This window comes from Melopsittacus undulatus, chromosome 4 (assembly GCF_012275295.1).
Source record: "Melopsittacus undulatus isolate bMelUnd1 chromosome 4, bMelUnd1.mat.Z, whole genome shotgun sequence".
NCBI classification, from domain to species: domain Eukaryota; kingdom Metazoa; phylum Chordata; class Aves; order Psittaciformes; family Psittaculidae; genus Melopsittacus; species Melopsittacus undulatus.
The window spans coordinates 35,561,065-35,571,589 of NC_047530.1; the positions used below are offsets into that span (position 1 = coordinate 35,561,065).

The 10,525-nt window shown below is 46.4% G+C and overlaps 1 protein-coding gene and 1 long non-coding RNA gene across 3 annotated transcripts in view; one reads left to right on the top strand and one right to left on the bottom strand.

Moving 5' to 3' along the window:
• ANGEL1 (angel homolog 1) overlaps positions 1-10,525 on the top strand; it is a 55,042-nt gene that overhangs the window by 11,805 nt on the left and 32,712 nt on the right. The window lies entirely within an intron of this gene.
• LOC115946485 (uncharacterized) lies at positions 3,344-4,775 on the bottom strand. Its single transcript, XR_004080553.1, has 3 exons — positions 4,463-4,775; positions 3,788-4,069; positions 3,344-3,634 (listed from the first exon to the last, which is right to left on the bottom strand). It is a non-coding gene; the product is annotated as an uncharacterized lncRNA (long non-coding RNA).

Sequence of the window (10,525 nt, forward strand, 5' to 3'; positions counted from 1 at the left end):
GAACTTTAGACCTGGAGGATAAAAAATGTCTAAGCTTCACACAGCAAGGAAAATACAAGCAGTGACAGGACAAGCTTCCCCTGTGTACTGTTCCCTAGCCAACGTGTTGGTGCTTTCATTCATGCAGTACTCAACTTCCTAGACTGAGTAAAGTTAGCTAGTAATTGGATGGAAACCCTGTACCTCATTTCAAGAAACTGTGTAAGAGCCATCACCTTTCAGCATCAAGACCTGAACTGGTGATTTAAACAGAAGCCACATCTACATCCTTCTAGTGCAAGGAACCATATTTCAGACTTGACTCAGCTCATCACCTCCCACCTTCATTGCCTCAGATTCCCACTGAGACTGACTGCAGAATGATGAAAATAACAAGACAAGGCATTTCGTGTTACATTTCTAGTCTGTGAGGAAAAGCAAAGAATAAGAAATGTCAGGAGTAAAGCCAGCTTTAGGAGATACCCTCTTCCTAGACAAGAGAAATCTGGAAGCACAACCATCTTTATTTTAATGCCTGAGTAAAACCTCTGAATCTTTTGATGCATGGGGCAACCATTAGTGTGATCAAATCATACTTAGTCTGTTTGTGGATTTCTAAAGCACCTATCACCACTACAGCTACGTGACAGATTACAAGAATCAGAAGAGACATTGCTGCAGTTCCCCTTATACCATATTCTTTATTGCCCCTAAGGCATTTTAAGATGGATTCTCTGGTCTCTGCTATATCTGCTTTGTACTGGTTATGGAGCATAGAGAGAACTCAAACAGGCAGGAGATTCCCACAGGAAAATTCCCTCAATGCAAGTGAGGTCTGTGCCAGTTGTAGAGCAGTCTCTTCTCTGCTGGCTGTCGCTCTACTCTCAGCAGGAACAGCATGAAACAAACTGCTATATTACAACAGATCTTTCTCTGGTATAAGGGCCATTATCTTGTTTGTGCTGGTGCTGTAAACTGGAGTAGTTGATATATTGTTACAGCTTCCAGTTGGACAAGGCAGCTAAGATTTGGACATCTGCCTCTCCAGCATGCCTTAGTCAAGGGTCACAGTCTCCTGTTCTGCAGAATTGCCACAGGGAAAGACACCCACTGTCTGTTTGGCATACGACTTCATAAAGAATGATTACTGCATGCAGGGGCACGACGTACTGGTCTCAGCCTGAAGTCAGGCTGAGCTGTTACCCCACTGGAGAGCACAAGAAGATGTTCCTGCAGCTGAAGGTTTTCTGGTTCATGAGTTCTTTCTGCCTCTGAGGATAGCAAAACAGAACTTTGGGCTTTCCAATTTAACCTGCTCATAGGAAAACCGATCCTTATTTCTTATCTTCTTTTCTGTTGTCTATGCTTTCACACAAACTAATCACAGACACTTTTTATTGACTGCTGTTGGTAATCTCCTCCTGCCCCCACAAACCCCTCTAAACCAAGCCAGCCAGCCTTGTCACTGGGGAGCAGTCAGTTTCAGGTTCCAGTTTTACCTGGACTGATAATCTGCCTGCTGTACAGTGAAGGTGCCATTTACATTTTTCAGGTTTTATTAGCCTTCCAGTTTCCCCCCACCCTGCACTTACGGGGCCCTGCAGCTCCTTAGCCAAAATTCATCTTGTATTTTTTACTGCAGCCAAGAGAACCTCAGGACATTCCTTCTGAGCTTCTCAAGTCCAGCTCCTTGCTTGCACAGCCATTTCATACAACCAGTTGAGTAAATGTATCTAACTGCCTCTTGAAACCAGCTTGCTTCCTGGCCATACTAAACCCATTGGTATTCCTTCACAGAGAGTCAACGCTCTTAACATTAGAAACCTGACAATCCCTGGCCTAAATGTATGCATGGCTAGTTTATACCTATTTGTTCTAGTGCCAGTATTGTCCTTTATCTTTAAATAGCTCTTTCCTCCTCCCCATGTGTTCACCCCCTGAAGTATTTATTTATAGGCTGCAATTATATCCCCCTTTGCTAAGGCTAAACAAGCCAGGCTCCTTAGGTAATTAAGCTTTGGTGAATGATGCAAGGCCAAGCATCCTGGATGCCCAAAATCTGCCTCAGTCAGGGCTACATTAACAGATCGTCAGGAGCCAAAAAGGACACACCTATATTTTTACCGGCGCTCGTTCTAACTGCTCTCCTACTTAATTGGAAGCTTCTTAGCTCAGGCTCTGATCGTGTCTTTACTAGCCAGTCCTCCATTTTATCTTTAAGGTAAGGCAGATGTGGGCTGTCTTTGATGCACCTACTCCATCCTACCTAACTTATCCAAGTGGCTGGGTAATCCATACGACACTGATCACATCAGGATTTGTTTGTAAAGTAGAATTAAGACGTGAAAAATACATGAACCTCAGTTGCTTGCTTGCTCAAAACATGTTCAGACAGAAACAGGAAATACGTGAGAAGCAGCAGTCCTGCATCAGCTCTGGGAGATGAGCTGGAGGACTTAACAGGGCTTTTCCATCTCTACACTGTAGGACTGTTGCAATTCGTCATTTCTATAGCACCATAAATTAGATGGCACTTCACAGGCACAGAAGCAGTTCTTGCTTCCCTGAAGTGTATAGCAGGACTCTCAGGATGGGGTGCCTGGCTGAGACACGCTCTTCCCCAGAAAGGCTTCCACTGTGAATACGATGCCTACAGGACTATGTGACAATACTGCCCCATTGTCCCATCTGGAGTGGGAGTAAAAATGCTGGAGAAAGCAGAGGGCTTTTTTCCCAACTCCCCCCTGTCACAGCTGGACTTCTCGTCTCTCCACGGCCTGTTTTAGCATTACCCGGATGGAGAATAGGCTTCTTGGGGCTTTGATTCAGTCTGGCTGTCCTCCAGCAATATCCACAGTACTCCCTCCCCTCCCATATGCTCTCCATTAACATCCTCCTGTCTGCTGAATAAGGAAAGAATAACTCTGTCAGACCCAGCCAGAGCCCCTGAGCCAGGGGAGTTCATCAGTCAGACTGGTTTCTCCTGAACCCAGAGCAGGCCTCGTTAATGGGCCAGGAGGGGATTTTATTTTGCCTTTCAGCTAGTGGCTGCTCTGAGCCAGGAGCAGAGTCAAGTTACTGTGTCCGGGAATCTCAGCTATTCCAAGAGTAGGAGCAAGTGAGCTGCTGACTCAGGAGGTTTCCTTGTATTTTCTAGTAGGGCTCAGTCCTGTCAGAGCAAACTGAACTGTTGGTCTTGCTTTCTTCTAGCCCCAGGACAGGGATTAACAAAAGTCACAGCCGACTAGAACAGGCTGGGGAATGGAACTGGAGCAGGGCTCTGCATCATACTCTTTCCTGGCACAGAAACAGCTCCTTGCAAAGACTCATTAGTTCCTTACCCTTTTTTACTCTTCTCCTTGAAGAGCTGTTTAGCGTAGTACAGACATCCACCAGCTATGAGGCAGCTCAGCTTTATTTGCACAATTTTCTAAAAGGGAAGACAAAATCAGAGGGAGAAACAGACTTACAAGACAAAATGCTTCATTGGAAATCAGTGTCAAAGGGGAAACTGATGTTCAGGAATCCCTTCCTCCCTGCTTCCTGCTGTCACCCAGAGACTACCTTCCTTCTGTTCTGTGCAGAGATGCTGGAGGATCCCTCCTGTGTAGCTAAACCTTCCTTTGGTCTTCCCAGAGCCTAGAGCAGTCCCAGCCTGTGTATGGGACAAGTGGTTAGAAACCATGCTGAGTTCAGGATTCTTCCCCTCATTTCAAGTCTGCCTATATGCCCTTATCTATTCAAAAGGAACTAATTTCTAGAGGTTAGCAGAGACGATGAGTCTACTAAAGCAGTCCCATGCACTCACCCGTTGTGAAGCAGCACATGCTCCTTTGCACAGACTGAAGTCATTGGAGAGCGTATGTGTTTGCACGTTTGCACCCCTCCATCTCCCAGCACCGCTGTGACCCCAGCCAGCCTGTTGCAATGTGTCTCCTCTCAGCCCCTGCAAAGTCCTGTCAGCAGAGAGAGCCTCCGCTCTCTTCCCAGTTGTGTTACTCTTTGCTTCTCTGCTGCCTCTCTCCGTGAGCAGTTCTCTCTTGCTGTCCTATTCCCTTCCTCACACTCACTTCAGCAATGAATAACCAGCCTAGGATGTAAAGAGCAATGGGTTACAAGCTGGAATTTATAAAACAGGTTTCTATCTGCCTGCAGCTATTGGCATATCTACCCCAACAACATCCCCTAAGACTAGAATCTGATACAGGGGCAAAGATAGGTAAGAGTTTTTCTTGCTTTCCTTTAGTCTTGAAGATAGAAGGGTCCACAGTTTGAACAGCTAAGGACCTCTTGGCTTGTGGCCCAAATGCCACCTGTCTCTGCAGTATGGCCACATGAGTAGGATGCCTCCCTTGGCTAGTATCTCAGAGATTCCCCTCTGCAAGGAGAATTTTCAGCTGCCTTTGAAGGACTTAATATCCCTTTAGAGGTGCCCAACATTGCAACAGTGACAAGCTGCAGGCTAAAGCTCTGGCCCACTTACCTTTGGCATGCTGCTTGCTTTAGATCGTGAGCTCTGTAGAAGTCCACAGATGGTGCCTAGGAGCTGTGATGGGTACAGGGAAGGAGCCAGGGAGGAAGAGCATACTCCAGGGCATCTTGTTTTCTGGAAAACTGGCAAGTGCTGTTTTTTCTCCATCACTTTTTAACACACCATTTGGATTCTGATGGGAGTCCCATCTGCAGAGTTTATCTGTTGAACCATGACCTCAAGAAGTCTAGGTGTCTTCCTCCAAAAATCTTTGAATCAGAGTGTTCTGTACTGTTTTGTTTCAGCTAACCAGGGCATGAATTCAGTACACAGGACTGGAATAAAGACAAAAGTGTAGAGAGCAATGCATGTAGGAACAGATTTCTTTTGGCCTGCTCAGTACCTGTGAGACAGGCATCCCTGTAAAAAAGGCAGGATGAACCTGCTGTGATAAATAGGACTAGGTGAAATAACTTGTTACTCAGTCTGTCATCTAGTTCAGTGAGTCACATGTAGTATCTCTAGAAAGTTGGTAACACCCCAGAAATCACTAACTTAACACATGTTTAACTGAGGTCTTGTCTCATATTTAATAGCAACTCCAGCCAGGCTTTCATGACAATCTAGAGAAGGGTGGGGAATGCCAATATGGGCCTGAATAGAACACTAATAACCCTTTAGGACCTAAGTTGCCTAATTAAAAATCAGCAGAGCATGATTTGTTCTTTGTAGCTAAGGCTTATTTGCAGAAAGTAGTAGAAAAGTGATAAACAAGACACCATGCTACAGTTGTATTGGCTGAAAAGCATGAATTCAGGCTGAGGGCAAAGGATGGACACAGAGAGATGCTGGGGTTACCCTGAGCAGGATGGCTCCCACCTGAAGGTAACATTCAGAAGATGCTGTAAGCTCCAAATGTCTGGCTTCAGAGACAAAGACTGTCTTGAGGGTGCCTGGCTAAGCACAGTTAAACTATCAGGATGCTTTATCTCCTTGGAGGGAGGTAGCCCAAATGCTGCAGTGTTGCAGGCAGCCAGAATAGCATGTGCTGCGTGATATGAAGTATTTAAGCACACATGGGCTTTGTGGTGTTTCCTGCCAATCTGAAAAGTATCAGCATGGTGACTTGCAGTGCCAGGAGATGGGTTAAGGAGAGGAGTTCCCTGGTGGGCTTAACCCAGCTGCCAGCCTGAACAGGGCACAAGGATGAACCCACATGACTCACTATGGGGAAACCTGAAATGTTACGCTGCTTCTTCCAAGTGTATCTGCTCCATCTCTGTCCTACAGAGAGTCCTGCTCCTGCTCCTCCTCTAGCTATATACCTGAGCAAACACATCTCTACGAGCTCCCCAGCTTGACCCAGCTGTGCAGAGCAATGGCTGTTATAGGAGCAGTATAGCCTGTAAGGGACGTACCCTGTGCCAATGGACTGCCCTTCCCTCTACATGACTTCTCGCCCATGCACAGAGGTGACTCTGATGGGGCAGTCATCCAACTGGTTCAAGTGATATACATGTGCTCACTTGACTCTCTCCTGGAAAACCGCATGCCTTCGTTAAGAGTTGCTCACACCCATCATATACATACAGATGTAAACAGCATGATACCACATTAACACAGTTGAGACCTATGACAACGGCAATGAAATATGAAAGCTTCTCTCCTCATCCTCGTTTTTCTGGTTTGAAAGAGCAGGGTGTGAGTCCCTGAGTGCATGAGAGAGGGATTGGTGCTGCTCCTGACAACTTAGCAGCCCTGCTCCAGCACTGGCAAGGCAGCTGCGCTGCAACTGCTTGTATGCAACCCAAGAGCTTCATGTCACTCCTGACCCGCGGTGGCATTTAATGTCGCTGGTAATTGTTACTTCCTTACACACAGCAAACAAAAATTCCTGCTGCACCAGCACAGTCACCTGCTGTGGCTTACCCAGGGGGAAAGGAGCTGGCAGTGATGGCCTGGCTGATGCAAGCAGCATCCATGCTGTTGCGTGCTTTTTGGGGTGGTCAGGGACATTCAGAATCGTTCAGAGTGCACATTAGCCAGTTTTCCTCTCCCATGTGAGTACATCCCACACTAAACATGGGAACTGTCTACCTGACAGCCTTGTGGAAGGAGGTAAATTGGGAGTACTTGCAGGTGTGGGACTTCAAATGTACAGGAGAGGTGTCTGTTCCCCTCCAGGCCAGCTGGAAGGGTGGGTGGAAGGGGGTGGGGGTTGGGAGTGGGAATTGCCCTCTGCCCAGGGTCTGTAATGGCACAAACCAGCACGCCGAGCTTTCTGCAAATGGCTTCCTCTGCACTGAACACCAAGAACTTGTAAGGCGAAAGGAGGTAAATGCCATTTGGAGGAGGATTTTTTTGCCTTGTTGCAGGCAGGACCAGCTGCGTTCCAAACCCGTGACTGCAGCAGCCATGACCCCTCTGAAGGGAAATCTGAGCCTGCAAGCAGTTGTGCTGGGGAGGGCTGCGCTCTCACGTTTCTCTGTTTTGTTTTGGAGCCTCTGATAAGTAGTGAGCTCGCTTTTTCCTTCTCTTTCTTTCTCGTTTTGGGTTTGTTTTTTTTTCCTTTCCCCTTTCTTCTGAACGTATTTCCACAGCCTCAAGGAAGGAATTAAAAAAAAAAAAACCAGCAACCAGGGTTCTGGAATGGGAACAAGTATGTTTCGAATTACAGAAAGGATGTGAAAGGTTCAAGAATTCGAGCCCTGGCTCCGCCTGTGTCTGTCTCCACCCCCCTAGAGAGCAGCTCGCATTGTGGCTTTTCCACTGCGCCGCACCATATCGTGGCACCGGGCCCGGGGCGAGCCGGTACCCTCCACGGCCGGGCGGGGCCCTTCTGGCTCCTCGGGGGTCTCCACCAGCCCCTTCCCAGCGCGCAGCCCCTTCTTAGTTCTGTGCTTGGGGGTTCTGTCTCCCGGTGTGTGTGTGTTTTCCTTCCACTGGCGAAGCTCCATCCCTGGAACGTGGGAGGAGCCGCTTGTGAGAGCGGAGCGCCCCCTGCTCGGTGGGAAGGGAGGAAAAGCAAGCAAAGATGCAGCTCTAGGGTAGAGAAGCAAGTTTGTTGCAGCTGCCGCTAAGGCGGAGGTTCTCCTTAGGCACTTGCACCCTGAGGTAAGGCAGTGAGCGGTGACTCGAGGGGAGGCTGGTAGCCACGCTGTAAGTCGCACAACAGCGGTAAGGCTGTTGTGTAGCTGATTCTGACTGCCCTGCTTGGTCACCTCAGCACATGTACCCACTGTAACTGGCTCCCGTATCAACTCCACAAAGGCGTAGGGAGAAACCACTGGCAAAGAGGGCTTATGAAATGGCTTGGAAGATCATGACTGGATCTGGTCTCAGTCTGTTATGGAGGACCATATCCTAGACACCTGCTCCATCATATGACCACTTTATCCTATGACCCCAAATGCAAACATAGACCATCAGGGAATGCACATACTCAGTTTCCTGGAAGGAGGATCCTGTGAATAAAGTTATATGGCTGGACATTATTTCCTGGTCCTCCTGTGGCATGATCAGATAACCTCTTCCTGTAAGCCTGTGAAAGCTAGTCTTGAGAGATGCATGTCAGTAGATGAATCAAGGTCCTCATGTATCTAAGTACCTAAGCAATCTGTCCAGCCTGTGGTATGTGTCTAGCTGCCATGTCAGCAGCCGCCAAGTAAAGAGGATGTCAAGGAATGAACTCTGTGTTGATTGTATTCTTCTAGCCAAACTCAGAATGCAATCCTTTGGCTGAGCTCTCTGGATAAAGAACCTATGAAATAGCTTCAGTATTGTGGATAGATAAGGAGTCACCAACATAAGAAGAAAACAACTGTAACATAAATGTTCGAGAACTGAGATGTCCGTTATGATCTTGACCTTTTCAGTATCTTGTTAAAGCCATCAGCATCAGTCAGTTGACCCAAATCTGCTGCCTAATGCTAAAAAAGTTAAATTTTGTCCTTGCAAACTTTCACTCAGTTGTCTCTATAGATTTTGTAACGTTGCTGTGACAGATCCAGGTGAGGTTTTACTCAGTGAATGAATGGACAGGGGACACCTCAGTTGCACTGATCAGTACATTGTGCTTGGCATGCTCCCAGTTCCATGATGCTGGGTTTCATGCATAGCTGCAGGGTGTCCCTTTTCATAAGGTGTATGTCCACTGATACACACTGAACACCTTTTGATATACTCATTATATATGGATGGGAGGCCACTGGAACAAAGAACTGTTGATGTAAGTTTGAAAGATGAAGATTAGTATCAGTGTACCCACTTCGGCAGCCCATGAGATTTCTCCTTTGAAAGTAAAGCCAAAAACCTTTAGGCCAGTTCAGCTAGACAGATCAAAGATCTTCAACATGAACAAGCAGAGATGGTTTGGCATATAATGTTAGTCTTTATACTTACTCTGAGATTTCCAGAGATTCTGACTAATGATGTCTTTTTTATGTAATGGTATGTTGTGCTAATGTTGCAGTGATGCCTAGGAAATCAGTCTGAGTTGGGTCTCATCTGCTGGATGAGATCCACAACAGAAAGATGATTTCCCCTGTAAGAGATCCAAAGGTTCGTCTGAACTAGCTGACACATTAAATACTCTGGTGTGCATGCTGTGCTTGCAAAACATGTTACTTAAACAGTATTATTTTCTTTGTAATATTGAGATTTGACAATGTCACTTAGCTGTGTCACTGTCACAGGCTGTGGAAGATACAGAGATTATGTTTAGCCAGCTTTCTGCACTGTCTAATTTTGTGCTGGCAGGCTGGATTCCTGAGGTATGTTAGATGAGTCTCAGAGCTGCCTTAATTTATGCTGGCCAAACTGTTTCCTTCTGCACCATTTCACAGGTGCAGGATCAGCAGAGTAATTCATGTTCCACTCCTTGACTGCCCCTGCTCAGCATCTACCACAGTTCATCCCTAAATTCCCAGCGAAGGGACAAATGCTGCCACCAAGCTTAAAAAAACTTTATTGATCTGAGAGTGGTGCTCAGAGAAGCTCTGCAACAATGCAACTGCAGCTACACCCCTCCACCATGTTGCTTGCATGTGAGTTTGGAGAACTCAAATTTTCGCTAACACTCCCAGCTTTTTGCTAGTGTTTTAGCCACACCAGGCTCCACAGTAGGACAGAAGGCTGCATCTGGTTTCCTCCCAGAGATGCAGTCCCTTCATTTTGTGTTTGGCAAAGTAGATAATATCCTTTATTTACCAAGCCCTTCCAGAGTGGAAATTTGTGTTCAAACTCTTCAGCTGGAAGAAACCATCCAATCTCCCTGTAGGTTTTTTTTCCTGGTGTGCAGGGACAATCTGGCTGCCGTGTCATTGGTGAGTCTGGGGTTTCAGCAGACACTCAATAAAGCCCCCACCTGCCACAGGCTGGTACCCGTCTCTATTTGATTATGTTGTTTTCTCTCAGATTTTTGATGGCTGTAGCTAATCTAGAATTTTAAGGGCAAAAATTAGACGAACCAGTTTAGTTGGGCAGCTGATTCTGTGGAAACCTAAGTGGAATAGTAATGCATGACTAATACACAACGGCACTCGGCATGAGATAAAGATGCATGTGTAACATATGCAACATAAACCCAACGCGCTGTGGGAAGACATGACAAAGATGTTTAACAGAGCTACTTCTCCACTTCAGAAGTGCACCCTTGCCTGCAGAACACACACAGCACTGCAATGATAGCAAAGCATGACCTTCGCACTCTGCCATCAGGTACCTAGGGATCCCATTGTTCTCCCTTCCATGTCTTCCAGTCTGGAAACAAGTGAGAAACTTCTCATCTCTGATCCAGCTTAACTGACCATAGAGCATCCGCCTGCTGATAACACAAGAGCCTCATTTTTGAGTAAAATATGTGATGCTGTAAATCTCACTCTGTCAGGTAACACTAGTTGCCAGTCAAGCAAATTAAAAACCAAACTCCAAAAGCGTCTTTTCTTTTCTTTTTTTTTTTTTTTTGGTGGTGTAAATATAAAATAACTCGTTATTCCTATCTCCCAGGCCTCAATTCCCAGCCTGCACATGTTGGTATTTCCACTGTATGCCTGTTAAGATGAGAAAGAAGATGTA